General features: G+C 48.8%; 1 protein-coding gene across 1 annotated transcript in view; it reads right to left on the minus strand.

Moving 5' to 3' along the window:
- Positions 1-6,770, minus strand: part of CACNG5 (calcium voltage-gated channel auxiliary subunit gamma 5) — a 12,666-nt gene extending 5,896 nt beyond the window's left edge. The window contains exon 1 of the mRNA XM_005425760.2: positions 6,476-6,770. The gene's annotated coding sequence lies outside the window, so the exon portion shown is untranslated. The remainder of the gene's footprint in view (positions 1-6,475) is intronic.
- Between the last annotated feature and the right edge of the window lie 263 nt (positions 6,771-7,033).

Here is a 7,033-nt window from a genome sequence, read left to right on the forward strand (position 1 = left end):
CTGCTGCTCCAGCCAGAGCTGGCACTGATCCCCCCAAGGATGGAGGCAGCATCTTATCTTATCTCCCTGCAGGGCCTTATCAAGAACTGCCAGTCCCTGGCACAGGAGCTGCTGAGCATCACTGACACCACGATCAAGGATTAACAAAGCTGCTCTGAGCTGCTGGACCAAGCCCAGCCCTGAGCAGCTCCCATCACCATCCCTCTCCCCTCCAACACTGCCACTTTTCCACTTCCATGGTAGATCTACCAATTAGGAGACCATGCTAATTTTGCAAAAGCCATGCTACATTTATGACATCATCAAACTTGAAGCAGAGTGACATGACACAATAATCTGCTTTATTTTTGTTGTTGTATTGCTTTTCCCAGAGCGGCCAGTACCCTCCCTTGTCCAAACCCACCTTGTGCTCTGGAGGGAGGCAGGGAAATGAGGACAGAGCTGCAGCCAGGCCTGGGCAAACCTTAAAGGAAGAGCTTCTCTCATGCCCATGTCATTTATGTATAACATATTTTTTAATTATTATTATTTTATTGCACATTTGCTGCTTTGGGCAAATTAGCAGTTCCTATGGTGCCCTGCAGACTGATAAAATAGCACCAGAAATCAGAGTTCTTGGTGCAGTGGAGAAAAAGTGAAGTTGGTATGGGGGGAAGGGTGGAGGGGAACCCACAGCAACAGAAGATTAAAGGAATAAGAGCAAGAAGGAAAAAGATACGTGTGAGAGATGGTCTTGTGTGGAGTAGCAAGGAGGCTGATAGTGCCACTGACTGCTGCTGTAAAGGCAGAATGAATCACAGATAAGTGCCATGTCATGTATATTTTCCAAGGCACATTCTGCTGCTATTCAGCACTGCAAGCAGTAAGGAAAAATATCTAAATCCAGCTAGACAACAAAAGCTACTGACTTTCTAAGCAGGCTGCATCTTCCCTGGACTCCCTTTAGAGCTGCACTGGTTTTGTTGCACACCCTCAGGAGTGGCTCCATCACTCCTGTGCTCCCTTGGTGTGCAGAGTCCCTGGGAGAGAAGTCCTGCTGCTGTTATCACTGCAGTAAGGGTGGTGGGTTTAGTGATTAAATCAGGAGACACAAATCCTGCCTGGACCAGGAGATGACAACTCTCTGTGCCAACACGGCCAAACAGACTGGAGGAGGGTAGTTTTTTTTTTTCCTAGTGCCTCAGATGCAAATAGATTAATTCTCCCTTGCTTACACAGACTCTCAGAGATGCCAAAAGTCCTCACAGCTTGTACTTTTACACCTGAAAGCCTCCAAGGATAATGTTGTGCCATAATTCCCTCATGGTGAAAGCGAGTAGGTGATGCTGACAGAGGTTTCTTGCTCCTCCACTGCTCTGGGGAGCTCTGAGCTCTTGCAGTGCTCATCCCCAGCACTTCTGTCTCACAAATCCACAGCACCAGCTCCCCACACCCATCCTGGGCTGTGTCTGCAGCAGTTTCATTTAGATTAACATGGAGGAAACTTGTAGTTACTGTGGAGTCCAAAGAAAGGCGTTTACGGAACAGATGCAACATCCAAGGTCTGTGTGCCCCTCCAGCTCACTGCTCTGGGCAGCAATAAGAGAGAAAAGCAGGGAATGCTGCTGGAAGAGTATCAAGTTCTTGAGTGAAAGGCAGAGAAGGAGAGAGTCTTTAATTATCAGATCTGACCTCGAGTCCAAAGCAGGCAAGTACATCTTGGTAGGAAGCAGATGTACTCTCACCCTCGAGCGCTGCAACAGCTTTGACAATTCCCTTCCATATGAAATTAAAGATTTGGCTCTTCCTACGTTCACACTGAGCCTTTTCCCAGAAGGTTCCAACCTACAGGAAGGGGATTGCTGTCTCCAGACAGCCCAAGAAAGTGCCACAGCTCACACTCCTGCAAGCTTTCCCTCCACCTTTGGCTTTGCTAAGCAGCCTCATTTTCAATGTTATTTAATGCTTCCCTCAGCTCAAGAAAAGCAGGATGTGTTCCCAGGAGAAATACCTCCCTGCTAGGGGAGCAAAGAGCCAAGTGCTGAGAGGATGCTCAGATTCTTTTTTCCCTGGACAATTAGGAGACAGCAGCCAGAGAAGAAACTGGTGGCCATGGGGCAGAGAAGCACATCAGCCCTGCAGCTCCCATTTCCCAGGGAAGATGCCACTTCCCATCTCTATGGATTCCCACTGGATTCAGCAATCAAACAGCCAAAACACAGATCCTCCTGCCCATCCATTCTTCTCCCTAGCTCAGCCAGAACAGTATTTTCTAGTTGCTGCCTCAAAATGAGCAGCATTTACTACAGGGTGTCTCATCCCTCTTGGCATTTCGGTGCCAAAATGGTAGAAAGAGCTGGGATCTATTCTTGGCTCATGTATCATCAACAACCATCCTCCCTGCACATTTTAGTTAATAACAAGCCAAAAATCATAGTAAGGAGTATGGGAAGGTCCAGAGAAAGACACTTAGAGGGGAATAATGAAGTATTTCCTGTGATTTGCTGTCCACCAACATCAGGCACTGGAAAATAGACCCATTTGGGCTCATTTCTGCTGATGTGATGTGAGCAGCAGGGACAGGGGTCAGGCATCAAAGCTGCACCTCTCAATTGCCTCGTTCCTTTCCCTCTCACACTTCAATTTCCATGAGATCATGGGTGTGTGAGAGGCTGGTGCCTGTTTCTTCCTTGCTGGAACATGGAATCCAAGCTGATGTGATGGGGAACAGGGATAGGTGATGGTGAAGATGAAACAGGAAAGCCTTATGAATATGATTGCCTGGCAAAAGATTTTGAGAATATGGAAACTCTAAGGGAGATTGAAATGAAAGCAGCTTTGAGATCCCTCAGTTACTGAACAACTGGAAAACAATGGTGTGGCTGGCTGAAGGTGATCCCCTTTTGATGGAACAACACCCTCTGCTTGCAGACAGCTCCAAGGGTCAGAGCAGACCCTACAGCTTGGCAGAAGGGGTCCAAAGAGGAGTTTTTAGGGTTTAAAATATAACACAGTATGGTAATGTTATGATTCTTATAGGCTGTATGTAAATGCTATAGGATTTGCATCTTGTACTAGATTGGTTAGTGAGAATAAGAATATTCAACACAGAAAAAGATTGATTGTATTGTAACGTGAACCTCGCTCTCTTACGCTTTTACGCTCTTACCTTTTTTACTCACTTACTCTCTTACCCTCTCATCCTCTCTCCCCCTCTCTTCTCTCATTCCCCTGCACTTGGCCCTTTGCAATAAACCCCAAGTTCCAGACCTGGCTGCAGAGATCTCTCATCTCCGTCCATCCCGACCGTCCCATCCCGTTGCTCCTACAGGTAGGGATGCTGCAGAACCTCTGCCTGAAACAAACCTTCCCAGGTCCAGCACCTGGAGGACTCACAGGGCTCCCAAGGGAAAGGTTTTTCAGGGACAAGAACAGGAGCTGGCTTGATCATCAGGAAGGATTTAGTCCACAGTGACCTTTATCAATTGTGTTATGTTTCCTATGGCTGTTTGGTTTCCAACAGGAGCTGGATTTTAAATTAAATGAGTAGAGCCCCAATGATTTCCAGGAAATGGAACCTTAGAATTGCCCCTGTTCCTTGGATCACACTGTGCATTCTGGTAGTAGTCCAGGGGAATAATAAAGGCAGTCTGCAATGTAATCTGCAGTCTTCATAATGAATCCCTCCTTGCCTTGGAGCAACAGTTGCTGATGGAAACAGCACATGGCCCTTGCAGGGCCTCAATCCTTTGGGAAATGAAATGAGCACTGGAGAAATGAGCACTTTGTTTCTAACCCAGCTCACCCAGATTTGGAGCAAGTCCTTACCTGTAGCTCCACAGTCACAGAAAGGAAATATCCTGGGCAGATTTCTGAGCCCACACCTGTGGCCTAATGCCAAGCACAAGCCACTGCTCTGGGCTATGTGGGTGGACTGAGAAAAATGAATATACCACAGGTCAGCTGCCTGGACAGGATGGGTCACCTCAATAAATCACTGCTCTGGGTCACCAGGAAACAGCAGCTCCCTCCTGCCCTGGGTGAAGGCAAAAGGAGCAGGGCCAAGCCATTGATTTTTATGTGACATCATTTCCAATTTCCTGACATTTGGGAGGAAGGGAAGCACTGCCAAGGTTATCAGAGCAGACAGGAGGGAAGGATTTGTTTGTGGAAGGTTTGTTTGAGCTCCAGGACAAGCCTGGCGGCCTGTGGCTGTGAATGCCTGGTCCATGCTGCAAACCAAGGGCCAAGGGAAACCAGAGATTCAGCCACGGATCTGGAGCAGTGGGAGAGGCTGAGCAGGACATAAAGGAGAAGGAATGAAGCCAGTGCAAGGGGAGTAGGAAACCCTCTGAGTGAGAAATGGATGTACAAAGAACATCAGGGACCTGGGTAGAAGCAATCAAACTCTGGAGAGCGTGAGCTGTGATGGAGCTGAACTGAAAGGACCAGACCCCACTAAGCTGCAACAAGAAATTGGGCTAGCTAAAAATAAAGGGCCTTCGAGCAGTGTGATCCCTTCCTCAGGACACAACACAGGCCATGGATGTGAGCAAAAAAAAAAAAAAAAATAGGTCAAGGAGAGCAGCTCTTTCAGAGCAAAACTTCTGAGAGCTGGCAGTGCTTAGGCAGGCAGGACTGTGCCCAGGCCACCCCTGCACTGTCACCCTCCTTCAGACAGCACAGCTCACCCTGGCTCCCTCAGAGGCAAAGCCAGAAAAGGCTGATTTGGTCATTAATAACCCTGGTGAAATAGAGTGATCCCACCGAGCTCATGGAGCACCCAAAGGGTGCAAATTCTTCAGTCCCGAAACAGGGTGTGCAGGATGCAGCCTGAGGGCAGCTGAACTGGGGCTCCTTGGGTTGGCAGGGAAGGTTGGACCAGTGTGAGGAGCACATGGGGAGCTGACTTTAACCACAGCTGAGGAGAGGAAGAGGAGGAGATGGTGAGGGCAGCGCCCACGGCTCCATCTGGGCTCGCAGGAGAAGCAGCTCCACAAACCTGACCTGGAAAACTGGGCAGCTGGGAAAGATAGCTCTGGTTTTGGAATTACTGCTTGGGAAGAAACAGTCCCTCCTGAAGCTTGGAAAAGGTGTGCTGCAGGCAGGAGAGGAGCACAGGGCTCCTCTGGTTCCACAGAATAGCTGAAGAGAGCAGAGATGGCTGCAGAGAAAAGCAGCATCTCCTGCTTTTCACTGAAATTTCCAAAGAGGATATGTGTTGGACCTGGTCCATAGGGTTCCAGGTGCCCTGTCCTAGGCTGCTGGCACCCACCAACTCCCCTGGCACACGTGGAGACTGAAATACCTCAGGCAGCTTTAAGAGCTGCATTAGTGTCACACAGAAATGTCAGCTCGGTTTCTGAGATAGAAAACACGTATTGGAAAAATTAAGTGCAGAAATAAATCTTTGTGATGTGGAAGAGGTTTAGCCTGATATTAAGAAATAAAACAGCCCATCTCATGGCAGTTTGAACAAGGGCTTGTAACTGTGACTATGAGCAAACAAACTTCCAAAGGATCAATACTGGGCTTGAAAGCCTCCCCTCACTGGGAGCAGCAGCCGTTACCGACGCACGGACACGGCAGCGCTGGATCAATGGGCACACAGGCTCTCCAGGGAGGCTTTACAAATAAATAAATGAATAAAAAGAAGGCTGGTTATGAGTTATTTAATCCCAGATTGAGCCACAGCAATAACCTATTAATTTTGTGCTTGTCATCACACACCAGGAGCACCTGATAAATAATCAGTAAGAAACCACATGTGAGCTCACACACTGCAAGGCTCACCACTAACTGATTTTGGTAATGAGATTACTTGGGATTTTCTCTCTTAAACTTGACTTACATAATTTTTCTGAGAAGTTCTCTTTTCCTTAGCACTTCCTGTGCTTCATTTCTTGCCAGAGTTATTTTTTACAGTTTGGTGAAAAAAATCCTGCCATGGCAGTGCAAGAATGATGGAAAAGCTGTATAGAATCCACCATAACTTGAATCTGCAAGGCTGACCCACTTCCCTCTCCTTCTTTATCTCACATCAGCCTTTTTGCTGTGGACTGCTCAAAACCTGCCCTTTTGCCTGGGTCAGGTTTGCAGAGGTTGTTGCTGATAACTCAGCCCACCTCAGCTCCAAATATAAGGAGATCAAATGATATTCTGAAGGTCAAAGGAGAAGTTACTGAGCTTTATTTCCCACCCCAGCCCTGAAAGCAGACCAATTCCCAAACTGGCCATCTCTGCCAGGCTGCTGCTCTCACTGGAGCGATGGCACTGCTCCAGCTCTTTCACACCAATGGCTTGGGGTGAACCCAGCAACTTCCAGCAAATAAAATCATCCCCCAAGCAGCCCCCATGGTCCTGGTTCACAGGCTGTGTGTGTACAGCCAGCCTCACTCACATGGTCCTTCTGGATGCACAGATATCCCCCACAAAACTTTTATAGAAGCCATCCCACCCACGTGTCTCCCTTTCCCTGGGTGTCTCAGGCTCTTACCTCTGCTCACCCCAGCTGAAGGGATGCTTTGGCAAGGGGAGAACCTGTGATGGGGCTGCAGGTGGGAAGAGCAGTTCTGGCAGATCAGCTGCAGGGATGAGGGTCCTCACTGGAGCCTTCAGCTGCTGGGTGGTCTGGGAGGAGCTGGGAGTGGGATGGCTCTGGAATCGGGCAGGAGCTGAAGGGAGGGCACAGCCTCAGCTCTCCCCCTCTGACTGACCCACGGGAGGCTTGCAGGGTGCTGGGACACAGGGACAGGCGGATGGCAGGCAGGTCTCTGCATCCACGCGCTGGCAGCTCCTGCCCTGGGGTGTTGTAGGAAAGCACAAAGTGCAAAAATTACACAAAGTGCATTTCTCGAGAGGGAAACAGGAGCTAAAGCTCCGAGCTTGCAATACTGCCCACACATCCAGGTCCAGCTCTCCAGGTCTAACCTAAATATATCTGTTCAGAGTTTACATCCCTAACAATAGCTGAGCCCTGCCCTTTGCAGAGCTCTTCCCAAAGCCCTCTCTCCCTACCGAACCTGACACAGAATTCTCCTACCCACAGCGTGTC

The sequence above is a fragment of the Geospiza fortis genome, unplaced genomic scaffold (genome assembly GCF_000277835.1).
Source record: "Geospiza fortis unplaced genomic scaffold, GeoFor_1.0 scaffold221, whole genome shotgun sequence".
In the NCBI taxonomy this organism is placed as follows: domain Eukaryota; kingdom Metazoa; phylum Chordata; class Aves; order Passeriformes; family Thraupidae; genus Geospiza; species Geospiza fortis.